At 42.4% G+C, this 22,029-nt stretch overlaps 1 protein-coding gene across 1 annotated transcript in view; it reads right to left on the bottom strand.

The window, feature by feature from the left end:
* Positions 1–973: 973 nt before the first annotated feature.
* The window catches only part of LOC139380137 (t-SNARE domain-containing protein 1-like), a 123,882-nt gene continuing 102,826 nt past the window's right edge, over positions 974–22,029 (bottom strand). Inside the window, exon 12 of the mRNA XM_071122583.1 lies at positions 974–1,160. The gene's annotated coding sequence lies outside the window, so the exon portion shown is untranslated. The remainder of the gene's footprint in view (positions 1,161–22,029) is intronic.

Below are 22,029 nucleotides of genomic sequence, written 5' to 3'. Positions count from 1 at the left end.
TTTTGGTTCATTTTGTTCCTTTTCTCAGCAAGGTACAAATTAAAAAACAAAATAAAAAAGCTTGGTACAATGATTCAGCAAGACTAACAGAAAATAACAATAATAAAACACTTCAGATTTGTGTATGCATGCGATGAGTTCAGAGCTAAAGCCCACTGATGCCGGGGGATTGTGAGGGAAGAGTGATAAAGAAGGATGCATGATGTTGGAAGCAGAAAAGGCTAGGAGCTGACACTGAAGCTGCACACTGAAGAGTCTTACCCATCTTTTCAGAGAACTCAGTAATAGCACACACATACAGCCCAGAGGAGAAATCAGAGAGATGATAATCACCCCTCTGAGAGATTAATTAAGTCTATTACTATCTCTAAATAAGCCTTCCTGGAAAATATGTAACAGGATGAGACATTTGGAGGGAATGGAGGGAAAGTGGTTGACTCTACTGCCAATTGATTGGCAAGAGGGTGAGTGCTTCAGGCGATCAACAAACATGTAATTTATGTCACATGTTCCACTCTTTACACTCAGATCATGGCAGATAGAGATGTTTGTGTGCAAGTGTGCCTGTGTTTGCATAGCAAGAATAAAATGATAGTAAAATAGGACTATGAAAACAGCTGTGAATCATATTTTAAAGTACTGTTGGTTTTTTTCATACCATTTGATACATTTTTGTCTAATGATAATTAGTACTACACAACATTTTAATATCATACTTCATAGATACAGTAGCATCAGATAAATATGATCCAGTGTTTACAAAACAAAAACAAGTTAACCAACACAGAGGAAACAGGGTAAAGTAAGTGGATACATCAACAGCTCTGGGTGACACCACACCTGAAGCTTCTCTTCCATGATTGGCTGGTTGGCTGCCACAGTTAGGTACAGTATAAATTAGCCACAGTAGACTAGTATGCCATTCACTTGAAGATGGTAATAGAAGTACCAGTACCCCCCCCCCCCCCACACACACACACACACATATACCTGCGCACACCAAATATCTAACTATATAACCAAGGAGGGACAGCCATGACGAAGTAGAGGTGTTGGTGTGGGGCAGGCCCCTCCTGCTCTGAGACAGCTGGTACAGGTCAGGGATCAGGTGGTCAGGTGGGGCAGAAGCAGCGAGGTCACAGCATTATGACAGCGGCTACCTGGGAAACACAAGCACACCAGACAAAATGCATCAATCATTAACCAGCTCTATATAGGCAAGCTATCGATAGGATGACAACCGCTAATGTAGGCTACTCACAAAGCTAAGCTTTTTAAACCAAGTCTAAACCAATACCACAGGTGTAATATTCATGTACATATACCTTTACATCCACTACTAACCGCCGCCTTGGGATTATATTATTTTCCCTTTTTTTAATAAAAATAATAATAATTAATTGGTGAGGAACCAATTTGTACTTTTTATTCTGGAAGTGCCACAAGATTGAGGGGAGTAATTTATGATTGGTGGTCAGTGTATGAGTTTTAATTAAGTCTGGGCCAGAGTTCAACCAACTGGAGATCCAACTGGTTCATTAATCAGCAGCCCCCTGTGACGGGCATATAGTAGAACTACAAAAGACCATAGTGCATCACTTTTGTCTCAAATTATACTCAGGAGTTGTCCAACAGGAAACTCCTAAGTTAATTACAGCTTGTAGCTAAGATTATCTAAGGGTTATGCAGTACACAATACGTTGGGCTGAAGAGAATACACAGAATGGTGCTTTAGATGTTTGTTATGTGTCTAACTATACAACTTCGAAGATGATTTCAGGGTTATACTGTATGTTGTGCTGAGAAAATACCATGTATTGTGCCGTCTGTGCTGTATTGAACTTAAAAGTTTAGGGTCACTTAGAAATGTCCTTGTTTTTGAAAGAAAAGCTATTTTTTATGTCCATTAAAATAACATAAAATTGCTCAGAAATACAGTGTAGACATTGTTAATGTTGTAAATGACTATTGTAGCTGGAAACGGCAGATTTTTAATGGAATATCTACATAGTACTGAGGCCCATTATCAGCAACCATCACTCTTGTGTTCCAATGGCACATTGTGCTAGCAGTGAAGACGCAACTCCGGGATATTGGCCTTCTAGGCAGAGTTCCTCTGTCCAGTGTCTGTGTTCTTTTGCCCATCTTAATATTTTATTTTTATTGGCCAGTCTGAGATATGGCTTTTTCTTTGCAACTCTGTCTAGAAGGCCAGCATCCCGGAGTCACCTCTTCACTGTTGACGTTGAGACTGGTGTTTTGCGGGTACTATTTAATGAAACTGCCAGTTGAGGACTTGTGAGCCATCTGTTTCTTAAACTAGACACTCTAATGTACTTGTACTCTTGCTCAGTTGTGCACTGGGGCCTCCCACTCCTCTTTCTATTCTGGTTAGACACAGTTTTCGCTGTTCTGTGAAGGGAGTAGTACACAGAGTTGTACGAGATCTTCAGTTTCTTGGCAATTTCTCGCTTGGAATAGCCTTCATTTCTCAGAACAAGAATAGACTGACGAGTTTCAGAAGAAAGTTATTTGTTTCTGGCCATTTTGAGCCTGTAATAGAACCCACAAATGCTGATGCTCCAGATACTCAACTAGTCTAAAGAAGGCCAGTTTTATTGCTTCTTTAATCAGTACAACAGTTTTCAGCTGTGCTAACATAATTACAAAAGGGTTTTCTAATGATAAATTAGCCTTTTAAAATGATAAACTTGGATTAGCTAACACAACGTGCCACTGGAACACAGGAGTGATGGTTGGTGATAATGGGCCTTTGTACTCCTATGTAGATTCAATTTGATGTTATTTTAATGGACCAAAAATGTGCTTTTCTTTCAAAAACAAGGACATTTCAAAGTGACCCCAAACTTTTGAACGGTAGTGTATGTTATGTTGAACTATTCAATCGTTATCGTTCCATGTCATAATTGAAGTTGTAAATTAATAGACATTTGGGGTGAGTGACATAGAACTATTGCTGAGATCGGCTTTGTATTGCACCCACAGGGCAAACAACACCCACAGGGCAAACAATGGCTACTTCCTCCAACTAACTCTGCCTCACACCTGACACTATGGAGTCCATTCTTCCAAGCTGTCTGTCACTCAGTCCCTCTTTCTCCACTTCTCCTCTCATCTTCAGTGAGTCCATCACTACCTTTCCAAATACGTCCATTGGAGGGGTCTGGCGGTCATGTCAGAGAGGGCTAATCACTAAAGCAGATCTCTCTCCAGCAATCTCTCTCCTCACTCTTTTTTTCTCTTCTCTCTATCTACTGCTACTCAGGACCTGACCAGCCAATCTCTGATTAAAACTCACACCACCTTATTTTAAAGAGAGAGAGAGAGAGAGAGAGAGAGAGAGAGAGAGAGAGAGAGAGAGAGAGAGAGAGAGAGAGAGAGAGAGAGAGAGAGAGAGAGAGAGAGAGAGAGAGAGAGAGAAGATGGATTGAGAGAGGCCACAGCCTCTGAAATGGGGGCAGAGTTCCTGATGGCCATTGGCTTCGACTGCCCAGAGCCAGGCATGCCTGTTTGGGTAAGAGTCTAGAAGAGAAAAGACCCATACAACTGAAGTTGGAAAAATAAAAAAAAACAATACACCACTGTGATGTTATATTTTTCATTCAACTCTCATTCACATAGGTCTGTCTAATTCAGACACTCTCTTTTTTGTCAAGATAGATCCTAGTGTAAGAGAGGTAAGCAAGGGCAACCAACAGCTTTACATTATTCCAAGTTCTTGCGACACACAAAGCTAGGAAATTGAAAATGTAAAACTCAGACCTGCTTGTATATCATTATACTCTTGGGTAAAGTATTTATTTTTAGGGCAATATGGGTAGAAATGTTACAAATATGGAGGTTCAGGACCAGTGGAAGCTCCTTGAAGGAGGAATGGGAGGACCTTCCTACTCAGTGAATTTCATTTTTTAAAATTGTGAAACATTAAAAAAGTTATCATTTTGAGATATATCTATACTAATTATATTCACGTCACCAAATAATTGAAGAAAAAATACTGTTATGCAATGAAGGTCTACAATAGGCTCAACAGCACTCTCTGGGGTAGCACCATGGTGTAGCCAGAGGACATATAGTTTCCGTCCTCCTCTGGGTATGTTGACTTCAATATAAAACCTAGGAAGCCCCCTTTCATAGACTTACAAAGTAATTATTACAACTCCTGGAGGGCGTTCTCCAACCTATCAGAACTCTTGCAACATGAACTGACATGTTATCTACCCAATCAAAGAATCAGAGAATTAATCTTGTACTTATAGCATAAGCTACAGCTAGCTGACACTGCAGTACATACAATGTGGTGAGTAGTTGAAAAGTTTTGACCAAATACATTTCTTTAAAAATTAAGGAGAAGCAAGAGAGAGAGAGAGAGAGAGAGAGAGAGCTAAGCTATATTTTGTTGTATTCTTTTCACTTTCACTTACTTTGCTAGTGAATGCAGCTAGCTAGTTTAGCATACTCAAACACCCGGCTCAAACAGAGAGGGAACAGGGAGGGATGCTATGTTAGCTAGCTGGCTATGTCTGTCCAACAATGGAACTCTGGAAGTCAAGGTAAGCTTTTGGTTGTATTAATTTAATGCCACCAGGGCCCGCCGGTGTAATTGCTAAACTACTTTCTGTACACTGTACTGCGTGATTGTACCGGGTTTACTAACGCGTTAGTTCTCTCTATGTTGACTTGGATGATAGCTAATATGACGTCAATATGTCGTGGGGGGGTATGAAGGAATGTGATGCAAACCATTAACTTGATAGAACCCACAATCTATCTGCACCCCACCCTACCATCCCTACCTTGATTGGAGTAAACTAACAGACAGCAATACTTCTACTGCTACTGCTCACATGTACGGTACATGTAGTTAAATAATTATACATATATTCTTCATTTCCTCTTTCTGCAAGCGCTGGATTTTCAACCAACCGACCATTCATTCTGATCTTAGAGAGGTGGAGGGGAGAGAGGAGGAAAGAGTATGAAGTTTGACAGGGGGATGAAGATGACTACGCTGCAGACCTCTGTCTATGAAAAGACCCCAGGCTTCCGTCAGATTGGTGATTTTATACCCATCTGAACGATGTCCTGATCCAGACAGGTTGGAATGATGCCAGGAAGGAGATGGAAGAGAAGAGAGAGAGGCACAGATGAACAGATGGAATTAGAGAACAAAATCTTTTTGGGGAGAAATAGGGGACTAAAAATGAGGAGAATTGTTGATAAAAATGGGGAATACGGTGGATAAAATGAATGGGACAGAGTAGAGGACAAGCAAAGACAAAGAGAGCGAGTAATCGAGAATGAGAGATTGAGTAAAAGAGAGTGAACGAGAGAAAAACAGAAAGAGAGAGAGAGACCAAGAGAGAAAATGAAAGGAAGAGAAAAGGAGAGAGCTTGAGGTAGAGAGTAACGGTAGGGAGATATGGTACTTTGAAGAGATCAGAGGGCATGAGGCTACCCCGTCTCCCTGGCACACACACACAGAGGGAGAGAGAGCTCTGCCAGTATCACCCACTTCAAAGCTCTGTCTTTGTGCCACCACAACGAGACCCCCTTCTCCTCCGGAAGAGTCTGGGAGACACACACATGCATAGACAGACAGACAGACAGACAGACAGACAGACAGACAGACAGACAGACAGACAGACAGACAGACAGACAGAACTTAATCTTCTGCACTGTATCTTTTGTAAAGCAAGGGGGCGCTAGAAAGCTGTTTGAGCATCACTCCACCTCGTCATTGAAAGACGTGGGCGGAAAGGAGGGAGGAAAGGAGGGAGGTTAGGAGGAAGGGAATGAAAGCCAATACATACAGACAGTCCCCAAGATGAATGCTGGAGTGACAAGCTGAGGGAAATAGTATTGCAGCAGTTTAGACATCTGGTAACGTGCCTCAGTAGATCCATGTACAATATACAAACAATATAAAAACTCCAGACAGGATGTCTAATGAGAGAAAGGAAGGAGATAAACTGAATTAAAAAAAGATATTGATGAAAGTGTCAATGTACTGTACTGTAGATAACATAGACAAGTCAGACAACAGACCAGTGGAAGCTGCTGTCACATTAAATCACGTTTGATACCTTAATCCATTCCACCCATTACAATGATCCAGCTTCCCTTCACTTGCCTGCACTGCAAAAGACATGTCAAATCTCCTTTGTACTGAGTGAGTTGGTGGAGGTGTTTACTATTGCCCAGCCAGAGTGAAGGAAGATTTAGAAGTCAAACTGAAATCCAGGGTGGATGGGATCAATCTGAGCAGCTGGGGAGGGGTTGTGTTTTGAAGGACCCTGTTCTGTCCGTCACGGCCCATTTCCAGCAGAGCCAGTGTCCAGATGCATGGAGCTGATAGGCCATATCAATCACAACCCAAACTGGCTCCACGGCACAGCTATCACAGCAATCGATTGTCAGTCACAGGCTGGATGAATGGCATAGACTCTGAGCCAACAGGTTGACCGGGTGGTGTGTGTGTGATGGTGGGGGGAAAGAGAGAAGAGGAGAAGCAGAAATTTCGCATGACAGCCTAGTTTGACCACTCACATTCAAGTATCTATATTACTAAATCTCTCTATCTTAACACATTTGATGGCTACACCATTGTGTACAACAGTATATCCAGTCTGAACATAGCTCACCCATTGTACTGCATATCAGACCTACAGTCTGTCCACTCAAATACACTGGTGAACACAATGACATAGTGGATGGATTTATGCTGCCTCTTTAACCCTCCATGTGAGGTCCCTCCATACCTAAGCTGCTACCCACCATCCATCCTTCCCTCTATCCCTCGATTGACTCTCTCCAAAATGGCATCTGTCTGTGTGGGGAGCTCTGTGTGATCAGGCTGGTGTAATGACAGCCTAAGCCGTCCGCTGGAAGGTCTCACACATTAAGGAGCTGGCCAATCAGCTTTAGGTAATCTCAGCTCTACTTCCTGGAGAACGCTGGCTGTGCGGAGCAGGCTTGGAGAGAGACAGGCGGTTTCGGCAGCTGGGGATATGTGTGTGTGTGTGTGTGAGTGCTTTTATGTGGAGGGTCTATATGTTTATGTGTGTGGGGTGTATAATTCTGAATTGATAATATTTACAGTAAATGGAGAGTAATAAATACATGTAGTTGTGTTAATCATTTTGACCATAGCTACTTGTTTGTGAAATGTGTTACTGCTAGTCTCAGATCACCTGTGTCACATAGTGTTGTGTTGTCTCACGGAAAGAGAAACGTCAGTGACAGTCCCATACCCACAGAGTCACAGTAATCCCCTGCAGCTAAGTTGTGAGTAAGCTGACGGCATGGAAAAAGATAAACAAGGATTGTCATTTTTCACCCCGTAATGGAAAATTGCGCAGCACTTTCTCTCCACAGCATTTATCTCTAATAGAGTTTTAAAAATCCATATACTCTAATTTACCACAATCATTTCTACATACAAATAAACTTTCTAACTCTTTGCACTTTGTTTTCTTTCTTCCAATTTAGTTAGCTATTTCATTCTTACTTTAGGGAAGATATCAAAAGCAGAAATAGTTTGAGCAAGAAGGCCTGAATCCACAATATCAAAACAATCTGAATTGGCTATTTTTCTCAAACCACAAACCAATACTTTTATTTAAATCGACTCCTATCGTTTAACAAAATAGTCATTTTCTCAATAATAAAAAACTGCAGTCTCCCAAACATCTGAAGTTAACAAAAAGAAAAGTGACAGTCAGAGTGAAACATTCTGAAAGCAAAAAGAAAACTTTTTCTTCCCTTCCCTCGTAGAGCAGAGGATAGATTGAGGACGTCAGTGACGAATGTCTTGCATTAACTTTGTTGTTTATTTCCCCCCGTAAGCAGTGAAATAACCCTATTAAATCAAGTAGTCACTCGACCATTAATCTCAATGCAGCTGACTAGTCCCTCAAAGCTAAATGGGGTTTAGAATTAGCATGAGGCGAGTTTACCCACAAAGCCTTGCCTAAGAGGATTGCAGTTCAGACAGAGAGCTTATTGTCACACTTGTTCATAGACACGGATTAACGGTAGTAGACCACAAAAGGACTGCACTAACTTCATGGCAAGTCGCACAAGTTCCCCCTCACTGCATTGCTAGTGAAGAGATCTCTCTTTCAGGGGCAAAAATACAGCAAATTACAATGCAGCAGTTACTTCTGTGACATCTATCAATGAATAGCTACTCTGTACTCTTGATTTCACATGAGTACTTACTGCACGATTATTTGCCTTTTTGACTTCAGTTTCAATATCAGGTGTTTATAGATGCCAGGAAGGCCTGAAAATACAGCATTTTGGGTAACTCAGATTGTTCTGGCATTTCTCACATAGAAAATTCATTTGGGAGGAACGATGTTGAATATGCTTTTATAAGAATATTTTGAAGATAAATACACAACGCAGAGACAGAGGACGAGACGTCAATAGAGTAGTAACGATCAATGTAATAGGGAATTATCAATGGAAGTAGTTGGTTTTCAGTTCAACGTCTGTTAGGAATGTCAGTCCTGAACTTATAGCTAGTGTGGCACGTTCTCATTGGTCCAACCTGAAATAGGATACTTGTTATTTGGGCATTGGCTCAGTTTTATTGCAAGTAATCCTAATTGGTCAACCACAGGCTAGGGCTGGGTTATAGACTACATCCTGTTCCTTTCTTCTGTGGAGAGAATCAGAAGAGAGTCCCAGGAGAGCATCACTGAGGATAGGGGAGAATGACCATCTACTTCCAATCATGATTTGTCCTTTTTGAATAAACCTATTTTCCTCCCCCTGATTTGCTTTGGGGTCTGTATTATTGAAGAGTAACATCAACAGCTAACACTTTTTACATTTGTATCACAAACCATTTTGGAGAAAATCATGATGAAAGTGGCCATTTTAGGCCCTTTTTAGCCCTACACATACCTCTTGTCAGCAGCCTGATCACTACGAATAGACTTCGATTTAAAGTGGTTGAAAAGGTCGTGAGAATGTCGATATATGCCTTCTTCAGCACTCACAAAAAAATGTAAAAGCCAATGTGGATGCTCGGAGCCGGAGAGCACAGCTTAGACCACTGCACCACCCCAGTTCACAATGCTCTAGCAAGCCGTGGGAATAGTTGACGATAGTTGATGGAAACACCAAGTGACCATCCCAAACCATAGCCCTAACCTTAATCACTCGGAATGAATGCCTAAACTGTTCATCTTTCAGCTGTTTCTGTTTTAACCCTGTAACGACACAGAATTAACCCTGTAACCACGCAGAATGAATGTGTCAAAAGACATTCCTCCATAATAAGTCAGATCCCGAAAGGAAAATGTGAGATCTTGTTGCTGGCCATGTCGAAGCTCACATAACAGGTCCCTGGTGTGACGACCTGAAACTGAATGGTCGAACTCCTCCTTGAAGAGGGCGTGGAAACGTCATTCAGAGGACAGATCAGAGCTTTGAGCGGCCCACAGGGCTGTGACCCAATCCATAGCCTTGCCTGTGAGTAGAGAGATGACGAAGTCCACCCTGTCTTTGTCAGCGGTGAAGTCAGCAGGGTGATGGTCTACATACAGGTTACATTGCATGAGAAATCCTTGACATTTCCCTGGGGAGCCGTCATTTATTAGGCATGGATTTTGGGGGAGATGAACAAGAGGAGGCTGTGGCACCTGATATCGGTGAAGCAGGAATGGTCTGGTGAAGGAGGTCGCAGACTTCATCGATTCGTTCCTCCTGTCTGGCTAGATGTAGCTGCAGCTGTTGTTTTTGGTGAAGTGTTCTGTAATGAACACGATGGGAGACAGAGCTGGTTTCAAGCGGAGGGCGCAGCAGGTGTTTATTGTAAAGGACCACAGGAGGAGGCAGGTAGCTGGGTCCAGGGGCAGGCAGAAGGTCATACACAGGGGATCAAAAAAGGCAACAGTACAGGAAGTGAAAAGGCTAGTAACATTGTCCGGGAGAGCAGGCAATAGGTTGATAACAGGGAATCCAATAGGCTAAAGTACAGGCAGGGAATAGGTAAAAGGCATCATTAGTGAGGCAGGCAAAAACTATAATACACTGGAGGAATACATTACAGTAAACACAGCACTACAAATAAAAGTGTGTCACAAAACAAACAATACCTCACAATAATGGAGGTGCAACGAACTGAACTAAATAGTGTGTGATAATGACATACAGGTGTGTGAACAGGTGATCAGAATTCAGGGGATTGGGATCTAGAGAGTGAGCTGCGTTCAGGGGATCTACTGTGTTTGAGAGCGTGAGATGGAACGTGGGCTAGAAAGTGAGCTGCATTCAGGGGATCTACGTGTTTGAGAGTGTGAGTTGGAATCAGATGTTACAACATGTTCCTTAGCAATCTACACACAATACCCCATAATGACAAAGTGAAAACAGGTTTATAGAATTGTTTGCAAATGTACATACAAAAAATGAAATACCTTATTTACATGAGCATTCATGTTGCTATCAGATTAGAAATTGAGCTCAGGTGCATCCTGTTTATGTCATGCCCTGACCGTAGAGATATTTTTATTCTCTATGTTTGGTTGTTCAGGGTGTGACTCGGGTGGGAAACTCTATGTTCTGTGTTTCTATGTTTTGGCCGGGTATGGTTCTCAATCAGGGACAGCTGTCTATCGTTGTCTCTGATTGGGAATCATACTTAGGCAGCCTTTTTCTCTTTTGTATTTTGTGGGTAGTTGTCTATGCTAGTGGCCTGTATAGCCCTAGTAACTTCACTTTTGTTTTTGTTGTTTCTTGTTTTGTTGGCAACATTTATAATAAAGAAAAATGTACGCTCACAACGCTGCACCTTGGTCCGTTCATTTCCACGACGACAGCGATCGTAACAGAACTACCCACCACCAAAGAAGGACCAAGCAGCGTGGACAGGACGAGTGGATGTGGGAGGAGATCCTGGACGGTAAACGACCCTGGACGCAGGCTGGAGAATATCGCCGTCCAAAGGAGGAAATAGAGGCAGCGAAGGAGGAGCGGCGACGATATGAGGAGGCAAGTCATCGATGGAAGCCCGAGAAGCCACTCTCCAATTTTTTTTGGGGGGGTGGCACACGGGGAGGTTGGCGGATTTAACTCACGTGCTCACGGCAAGGAGCGCGGTACTGGTCAGGCACCGTGTTATGCGGTAAAGCGCAGAGTGTCTCCAGTGCGCGTACACAGCCCGGTGTGCTCGGAGCCAGCTCTCCGCAAGTGCCACGCTAGAATGGGCAAATTGTGCCAGCCCAGCGCTCTTTGTCTCCGGTGCGCCATTTCGGCCCAGGGTATCCTGCGCCGGCTCTGCGCAGTGTGTCTCCGGTGCGCTGGGACAGCTCAGTGCGTCCTGTGCCTGCGCTCCGCACGTGACGGGCTAAAGTGGGCATGCAGCCACGAGGAGCGGTGCAAGTTCTAAGCACCAGATCTCCAGTGCTCCCCCACAGCCCGGTTCATCCTGTGCCTCCTCCAAGGACCAGATCTCCAGTGTTCCCCCACAGCCCGGTTCATCCTGTGCCTCCTCCAAGGACCAGATCTCCAGTGCTCCCCCACAGCCCGGTTCATCCTGTGCCTCCTCCAAGGACCAGATCTCCAGTGCTCCCCCACAGCCCGGTTTGACCTGTGCCTCCTCCAAGGACCAGATCTCCAGTGTTCCCCCACAGCCCGGTTCGACCTGTGCCTCCTCCAAGGACCAGATCTCCAGTGCTCCCCCACAGCCCGGTTTGACCTGTGCCTCCTCCAAGGACCAGATCTCCAGTGTTCCCCCACAGCCCGGTTCATCCTGTGCCTCCTCCAAGGACCAGATCTCCAGTGCTCCCCCACAGCCCTGTTCATCCTGTGCCTCCTCCAAGGACCAGATCTCCAGTGCTCCTCCACAGCCCGGTTCATCCTGTGCCTCCTCCAAGGACCAGATCTCCAGTGCTCCCCCACAGCCCGGTTCGACCTGTGCCTCCTCCAAGGACCAGATCTCCAGTGCTCCCCCACAGCCCGGTTCATCCTGTGCCTCCTCCAAGGACCAGATCTCCAGTGCTCCCCCACAGCCCGGTTCGACCTGTGCCTGCGCTCTGGAGATGCCGGGCTAAAGTGGGCATTCAGCCTGGAAGAGCTCACTCCCCTTCTTGGCTTCCATGGAAACCCCCACGGGAACCTTTCCCCAATAGAATCTTTCCCCCACGGGAACCACACCTGTTGGCATTCTCACAAACACACGAATTCTCACAAACAATCACAACTTTTCTCGCAGCTCTGGTATATAAAGCTTTTTTGAGGCCTTGCTCACAATTCATTCTGTGGCAGCACAATGACCAAACGATTTACTGTATGTGAGGCTCTTGATCATATCTTTGATCATGACACTGGTGTGGTGGAGAGAGTCTTTGTTAAACTTTGACACAAAGTAGTCTGTGTTAAATAGCACAATATGTTTCATCTGAGTATTTATTATAGTCTTAATAATCCATACATTATGCTTTTTTTAACTCAAAAACTAGTTGTATGAGCTCAGGTCAATGAGGCCTACAGGCCATAAATAGAAGAATAGAAGTTCAAAACTTTCACAAGAACTTAAGTTGATAAAAATATCTAACACAACATTAGGTGATAATATATGTATTATTATTGACATATAATCAGCAATAATGGGGTGGTCATTTTGGACCGGGAACACAGAACGAATTAACATGAAACAAACACAACAGGAGGGTTAAAAAATAAGCTCCTGTAGACTACCCGTGCACGTTCATCCACTCAGAAAATAATTCCAGCCTCCAAACCTCAACAGTGCACTGTTCAAAACGCCTATAGGAATTGTAATGACATTTGGAGATTGTCATTAGGCCTATACTTGTAGCGTGAATTGATGCATCCACTTTTGTCCACTTACGCCTCGGTCTCGACTACTCATCTCCGCCTTGTCCATGCGTGTCTTGTCTCCGCCTTGGCAAAATGTAAGTGTTCTCATCGAACAACAACACAATTCGGAGCATATACCACCCGGTTTCAAGTCAATTTGCTGATTTTTTACTAGGCTGACATGCAGTAATGTTAAACAATGGTGTAATAGTCTATAGTTTTTTTGACATATTGTGTTAATTGTGATAGGCTCACGATTTACCATTACAGCGTACCCCTACTATTTATTTTGCTGGGCTGTAGTACCGGACCATACCGGCTTACTTTCACCCCTGAGTATAAACGTTTAAAGCAATATGACAATTACAATTTTTTTTAAATTCAAGGGTACTTTTGAGATTGAATAAATTAACGTGAAATGTTTATTTCAGAATCTATACATACTCCATATTTTAGAGTACAGGTGGTATGTATAATTCTAAAAAGGGCCTAAAATTGCCACTTAAATCATAATTTTCTATTTACAAAAGTAAAAAGCATATCAATCTTCCTTCCTCCCAATGAAGTTTATATGTGGGAATTGCCAGAATAGAGATACCAAAAATATTTCCGGGACCTCCTGGCATAGAATTGCCCGCATTACGTGTAAGTGTCACAAACGCCTGGGGTGGTGGGTGCAGAGTCAAATGCAGAGAGCAGAGGATACTGGGGAAACCGACTTTACTAGGATTCCCAAAACCAATGCCCAAAACAACGGGCGAAAAATCAACAGAAAATAGCCCAACCCAACACAGGGCACAAACGGGCAGGAACACAACACGCACAAGCGGACTAACAGAAAAACAATCCCGCTCAAAAATAGGCGGGCTTGACAGGCTTAAATAGACAATCAAGAAACAAAATAAGAGACAGGTGCAACCAATAAGACCAAACAAATAGAAAAGAAAAAGGGGATCGGTGGCGGCTAGTAGACCGGCGAGCGCCTCCCGACCGCCCACCCCGACGCGTAGCTCCCGCAGCGCGCCGCCACAGGCCTCGAGGGCAACCCGGGGGGTGAGGCGCATGGCGATCCAGGTGGAGGAGGTGGAAGTCCCTCAGTAGTGATGGGTCCAAAATGTCCCCCACCGGTACCCAGCACCTCTCCTCCGGACCGTACCCCTCCCAGTCCACGAGGTACTGCAGGCCCCTCACCCGGCATCTAGAGTCCAGAATAGAACATACGGCATGACGAGGTACTCATAATGGCCAGATGTGGTACTAAAAGCGGTCTTACACTCATCTCACTCCCGGATACAATTATACGCACTCCTAAGGTCCAGTTTTGTGAAAAAACGCGCCCCGTGAAATGATTCCAACGCCTGTCTGAACATAAGGGTTCTCTATTAATGGTAATATTCAAATGACGTAATAACTCCCCACTTCAGAGTACTTATACCATTCTGAGTGGTAAGACCTTTCATTAATGGTAATATTCAGATGACGTAATAACTCCCCACTTCAGAGTACTTATACCATTCTGAATGGTAAGACCTTTCATTAATGGTAATATTCAGATGACGTAATAACTCCCCACTTCAGAGTACTTATACCATTCTGAGTGGTAAGACCTTTCATTAATGGTAATATTCAGATGACGTAATAACTCCCCACTTCAGAGTACTTATACCATTCTGAGTGGTAAGACCTTTCATTAATGGTAATATTCAGATTACGTAATAACTCCCCACTTCAGAGTACTTATCCCATTCTGAGTGGTAAGACCTTTCATTAATGGTAATATTCAGATGACGTAATAACTCCCCACTTCAGAGTACTTATACCATTCTGAGTGGTAAGACCTTTCATAAATCACTATTTTATAAAAAAATAGATATAAAAAAAATCTTGTCTCATCTTTGCAATGTCTCGTTGTTGCTGGATCCCTGTTCTGTGTTGTCAACTTAGCTTTTTAAATCATTTGAATAAGCCTCTTTAAGTATGAGCCTGTCTGCAGTGTTTCATTATAGTGAGGAAAGCAGCTTTGGATGCTAAATTTAACATGGATCTGCTGCATTAATTCTGTAATATTTATCAGAAGAAAAAAGTGCTTGGAATGTGGCTTCATCCGTGTTCGAAATTCAGCAAGAAAGCTGTGTGAACACATAAGTTATAAACAAGCTTTGACACCTCATTTTTATCCCTGAAACTTCAGATTATGATTATCAATATTTTTATGGTATTGAAATACACATTTCTCCTGCAGCACAGCTCAGAAATGCCTTAAGATTGTGGAAAATACTGTAGTTCAATATATTGTCAACTCCCTTTCTGTATATTGAAAAAGACTATTGGCATTGTGAACTATACAACACTGGAGAATAAATTCAAGATGACAGTGAATATTTGAGAATCAACACTAAACTAAATAAAAGCCACATTAGGAACTTTCAACAAGTTGCAAAAACATATCAAAGTAACACACTGTTCCCTTGAGAAAGCAAAGAGACTGTCAGTGATGTACTATTCAGACAAGGATGAGCACAAGAGATACATAAAATCACATTGGCAGCTGCACAGTTCCTCTTCTCTTATCTCCACTGACTAGGCTTGACTAGACTAGACTCGTTTTGACTGAATAAGGAAGCGTGTGTGAAAACAGTGAAGCTAGCTATGTCACCCACTATCTAGCCTGTTCCTGAGGCAACAATGACAGCTAGCTAGTCACAGTCTGTCTGGTACTTTCATATCATAGTATTTCACTAGCGCTGTCTGGGACACGAAAGGTACGGACTAGAGGCATGGGTTCTCACAATCTCACCCAAGGCCTAAAATACATTACTTCAATCATCTTCTTCTGACCCAAAACAGGACAACTTTACAACAATCCTTGCAATATAACCAAACATCCCTTTCGGATTCATATGTATTTTCTTCCACAACCTTGACCCTGATTTACAGCTATCTGGCTGTCTATCTCTTTGCACTGTGTGGAGCTTCAAATATATCCTTACCTTCTGTCAGGTATAAAGACTATGGGACACATTAAGTCCAGAGTGTGTGGAGGGCTCTCTTTTTATCTATGTGGCATACTTAGCATCTGAGGGATAGTTACTGTGTGTTCTGTCTTGGTGATACACTGTTTGGTTAAGAGTCAGAGAGATACTGGTTTTGTTCCATTATCCACACAACTATACCAGTCAATATGAATAATCACTGTATTGGCAATGCATTTGAAGGGGTAGCTGCATGTCAATAGACATGTTGCAAACATCTTACTGATAGTCTACTCATAGTTTAAATCAAGTGTTACCTGAGGATCAGATGTGGATGAATGCTGGGATTATACTCCTGCATTAATGAAGCGCTATTAAATTGAGCGGTCACCTTCTCCCAGCCTACCCGATGATCCACTTAAAGCTAGGGTCCGGGCCCTGCAGGCCTCTTCAGTTTTGCCTCCCTCCATCACAAATGGCCTGAGCTTACTTTATAATTGCCAATACCAATAACATACGCAGCTGTTCAGCCTGACTGCATCTGGTGTAGAATGAAGGAACCAAGGAAGGGAGGAAAACTTTAAAGGCGTCCTGAAGTTTAGACAGAGAGGACAGTAAATACCCAAAGGCAGATATATAGGCGTCTTCTCTCTCCTCTCGCAAAATGGAAAGAATGAATATCTGAAATTATTAACGGAAAAATTATTTGGAAAATTAGGAAGGACTGTGATGTAATGTTCCTCCATTTTGTGAGAAGGGCTGTGTCTACATTTGAAATGGCACCCATTTGGGGGACAAATTAGTGCACTATAATGGAAATGGGGTGCAATTGGGTATGAAACCTTTATACTCCTTTGTGTGAGGGTAGCCCATGTGGAGGGAAATGCAATGTACATGATCTGTAAAATAAAATAAATAGGAATAACACATGTGAGCAGAGTTGCTGTTTGATAAAGGGAATCTACCTCCTTATTGAAGGCTTAGGCACTGATCCCAGGCCAGTAGAAAATCCCGCTGAGCGGTGTCCCAGTAGGGACTCTCAGATCTGTTAAGTTAGAGGCCTACGGGTGGGTTGACCACAACCACACGGCAACCAAACAGGCACAGAGCTGTATGAGGAACAATGGGCTGAGAAAGACACCTCTAGGTTTTTGTGTATGTGCCTGTGTGCGTGTGCATGTGTGTGCATGCCTGTGTGCATATGTGTGTGTCATTGTGTACAATGTAGCTCTCATCAGGGAGAAATCACTCAAATATAGTAAAAAATTTAAATGTTCTCTCATCAGGGAGAAATTACTCAAATATAGTAAATGGATGTGAACAGGCTGTGTACACGTGAAAAAACATGAAAAAAAACATGAAAAATGAGGAGCCTGTAGAGGACAGTGAGAGTGTATCATCTAAACTCACCGAAATAGCTGCATGTACACCAAACATCCAAAGATAAAACGTCTCAGATTATCAGTGACATTTACATGTCAGAAATGATAAGGGAGTATTGCATCAGTGTTGGCAAATTGTAACTTAAATCAACCACTTTCAAAAGATTTGGAACATGTGCTTTGCCAATGGCACAACATACAAAGCTTTTGACCAGGACGAAGAAATATGGTCGTACTTGTGACAAATTACATTTACTGTGGATGTGTAGTCTAGCCTATGCAAAACATATATATATATATATATATATATATATATATATATATTTTTTATCTGAACCACTCTGACAAACATCTTCTGTGATATGAGGGGGAGCATCACAGAGTACCTCTCTTTGTGGGAATACGTGTTATCAACGACAGTTAATGCATCAAAAAGCTGATTGTCTCTCATACTGTATGCAGCCATCCACTGCAGCAGGCAGTATCTATCCGTGGCGTCACCATTCACACACACACACACACAACAATAACACATCATCTCACTCTCAATGCAGCCAGAGCAAAGGGAGGTACCTCTAGCAACACAAGAAAGAGGAATAGGCCACAGGGGGTTAATACAGGGTTCATTTAGTATGGTGTAGCAGCCTACAGTGCCTTCAACAAATATTCACACCCCTTGAGTTTTTCCACATTTTGATGAGTTACAGCCTTAATTGGTGTTAAAACCAATTAAATGTGTGTTTTGTGTCACTGGCCTGTGTTTTTTTCTCTCGAAATGTGTACAAATGAATTAAAAATAAATGTTTAAAATGTAAATGTCTTAAGTCAATAAATATTCAACCCTTTTGTTATGGCAAGAATAAATAAGTTCAGGAGTTAACATGTGCTTAACATGTCACATAGTAAGTTCAATGGATTCAGTCTGTGTGCAATAACACTGTTTAACATGATTTTTCAATGACCACCTCATCTCTGTACCCCACACATGCAATTATATGTAACGTCCCTCAGTCAAGCAGTGAATTTCAAACACAGATTCAACCACAAAGACCAGGGAGGTTTCCAATGCCTCACAAGGAAGGGCACCTATTGGTAGCTTGCTAAAAAAAACAGACACTGAAGATCCTTTTGAGCATGGTGAAGTTATTCATTACACTTTGGAAGGTGTATCAATACACCCAGTTACTACAAAAATACAGCCGTCATTTCTAACTCATTTGCCGGAGAGGAAAGAAGCCGCTCAGGGATTTCACCATGAGGCCAATGGTGACTTTAAAACAGTTACTGAGTTTAATGGCTGTGATAGGAGAAAACTGAAGATGGGTCAACAACATTCTAGTTACTCCACCAAAATTGACAGAGTGAAAAGAAGGAAGCTTCTACAGAATAAACTTATTGCAAAACATGCGTTCTGGATGGTAAGTTGGTGGTTGAAGATATCCCTCTAGTGGTGTGGGGGCTGTGCTTTGGCAAAGTGGGTTGGGTTATATCCGTCCTGTTTGGCCCTGTCCGTGGGTATCATCGGAAGGGGCCACAGTGTCTCCTGACCCCTCCTGTCTCAGCCTCCAGTATTTATGCTGCAGTAGTTAATGTGTCGGGGGGCTAGGGTCAGTTTGTTATATCTGGAGTACTTCTCCTGTCTTATCTGGTGTCCTGTGTGAATTTAAGTATGCTCTCTCTAATTCTCTCTTTCTCTCTTTCTTTCTCTCTCTCAGAGGACCTGAGCCCTAGGACCATGCCTCAGGACTACCTGACATGATGACTCCTTGCTGTCCCCAGCCCACCTGGCCTGCTGCTGCTCCAGTTTCAACTGTTCTGCCTGTGATTATTATTATTTGACCATGCTGGTCATTTATGAACATTTGAACATCTTAGTCATGTTCTGTTATAATCTCCACCCGGCACAGCCAGAAGAGGACTGGCCACCCCTCATAGCCTGGTTCCTCTCTAGGTTTCTTCCTAGGTTTTGGCCTTTCTAGGGTGTTTTTCCTAGCCACCATGCTTCTAAACCTGCATTGCTTGCTGTTTGGGGTTTTAGGCTGGGTTTCTGTACAGCATTTTGAGATATCAGCTGATGTACGAAGGGCTATATAAATACATTTGATTTGATAAATTTGATTTGATTTGTTTGCAAGGGAGTCGTTAAGGGGGGAAACATAAATGATTCATGGGGCCCTAGCCTGATAGGGGCCCCTAAATGTTAAGAAAATTATTTGTTTATCATTTAAACATTGTTAGACAAAATAATCTGTGATGAAAATTAAAATGTTAAACCATGATCAGATCAGGCATCTTTACCCAACCATTCTGTTTGTACCCCCCACCCTCCCATAATGCACATGGTTTGGTCCATTCTCCACTAGGAGCAACAACAAAAAATACAGCTGATCTGACAGATGCTCCGGCATGCAGCCTAAGCATTCATGAGAGATAACTACTATGCCCACCCTCAAAACTGAAATCAGGTTTCCAGAAAAGGGAAGTGCAGACTGCCTGCCGAACTGAGTAGCCTAGCTAGCCTATATAGCTGGCTTGATAGCTTGCTAGCTACTGGTAGCTGCCTACTGTCGTGTCTCTGGCTATCATTAAATGTGAATACTGTTATTTTATCAAATCAAATCTCTGTAATTATTATTATGTGATTAAACTAATCATGTACATTTAATTAACTAGGAAGTCGGGGGGCCACGGGAAATCTTCAGATTACAGCATTATAATTTTCTGAATATAACTCTTCAGATACTTTAATATCTGATCATTTGGCAAAGAAAAAGGGGCGTGGACCGATAAAGGAGCAGGAAAGACTAAATGGATTCACGACACACAGTGGGTAATTATATTCATTGAAATGCTAATCCTTTGCACATGAACGGCCGCTCATTCGGGAATAATTGCAATAAATATATTTACGCCCATATGTCGTTGTTGTCTTCTCGGACGGTCTGCTGGAAAGTCTGTTCATCAGAGAGTCTCTGGTTACCTCCCCAGAAGTCACAACGTCTTTTATGGTTGTAGCTTTATCAGGGGCTCCGGATAGTGTCTGTTGTAATGGATACGTCAGGCATCCATTGTTCTTAGAATAGATGTTTTGACGGTTGTCAGTATTCTCATCCTGGGTTTACATCATTTCTAGCTGCAGTCTAGTAATTTTATCTAAGATTCGCTCTTATTCTGTAGGGATCGATAGTCTCAGAGTTGAACCATAGCTAGACTAAAATTAAAACCTAGCATGTAGCCTACTACTACTGCTGTGGACAAAGATCCCAACATGTGTCTACTACATGAAGTTGAAACAGTAGACCTTGGAGGACCTTAGGCACATGATGACTTAGACACACTTAAATACATATTCTATTTGATATGGATACTATTAAAACGTATTTTCTTTCAGTATTAGATTTTTTGTATGGTAACCTTTGTAGGAGCGAACATTAAACCTTAAATTCCATTTGTTTACTCTCTTCCAAGTGCATAGACAGCCCCAGGTAGGCAGAATCTCAGCGGAAAGCTGTCAGACAGACTGATGCAGAGGAGAGCAGGGAGGACGAAGAGGAGTTAAAGAGTAGCAGCAGTGCCAGTGAAGGAGTGACAGAAGATTGAACAAGCAAGTAATAAAGGAAAGGAAGAGTATGGACAGATTCGAAGTGAGGAAGATGAGGTTTTACATTTTCCAGCACTGTGGCCAGAGAAAGTACAAGACCATGAAAGAGAAGCTATTGTTCGCAGACCCGCCAACAGGTGTGGTGAGGAGACAGAACTGTATAAAATCATCCTCCCAGACTCAGAAGGCAAGCCATTCCCCAACTATTAACAGTACAGTAAGTCAGCAAACGGAAGAGAAAAGGTGCAGAGAGACTGGCTTATTAATAGTAAGAGTGTAAAGGCATTCTATTGCATTCCATGTGTTCTTTTTTCTCAAAGTAAACCATCAACCAGTTCTCTGAAGAGTAAGGATGGCTATAAGATATTATCAGTGAAATGGCGGAGAATGTATGACAAACTACCAGAGCATGAGGATGGTGTGTCTCACAAGAACTGAAATGGAAAAATCTGCACTATACCATAACAACAACTACACATCAAATCCAATTTTATTGGTCACATACACAAGGTTAGCAGATGTTAATGCGAGTGTAGAGAAATGCTTGTGCTTCTAGTTACGACTACGCAGTAATATCTAACAAGTAATCAAACAAATTCACAACAACTACCTTACACACAATGTAAAGGGATGAATAGAATATGTACATATAAATATATGGATGAGCGATGGCGTGCGGCATAGGCAAGATGCAATATATGGTGTAGAATACAGTATATACAGTTAAAGTCGGAAGTTTACGTACACCTTAGCCAAATACATTTAAACTACATTTTTTTACAATTCCTGACATTTAATCCTAGTAACAAATCTCTGTCTTAGGTCAGTTAGGATCACCACTTTATTTTAAGAATGTGAAATGTCAGAAAAATAGTAGAGAGAATTATTTATTTCAGTTTTAATTTCTTTCATCACATTACCAATGGGTCAGAAGTTTACATACACTCAATTAGTATTTGGTAGCATTGCCTTTAAATTGCTTAACTTGGGGCAAACGTTTCTGGTAGCCTCCCACAAGCTTCCCACAGTAAGTTGGGTGAATTTTGGCCCAATCCTCCTAACAGAGCTGGTGTAACTGAGTCAGGTTTGTAGGCCTCCTTGCTCGCACACACTTTTTTCAGTTCTGCCCAAAAATGTTCTATAAGATTGAGGTTAGGGCTTTGTGATGGTCACTCCAATACCTTGACTTTGTTGTCCTTGAGCCATTTTGCCACAA

Source organism: Oncorhynchus clarkii, chromosome 2 (assembly GCF_045791955.1).
Source record: "Oncorhynchus clarkii lewisi isolate Uvic-CL-2024 chromosome 2, UVic_Ocla_1.0, whole genome shotgun sequence".
NCBI classification, from domain to species: domain Eukaryota; kingdom Metazoa; phylum Chordata; class Actinopteri; order Salmoniformes; family Salmonidae; genus Oncorhynchus; species Oncorhynchus clarkii.
This window is presented reverse-complemented; position numbering and strand designations above follow the sequence as displayed.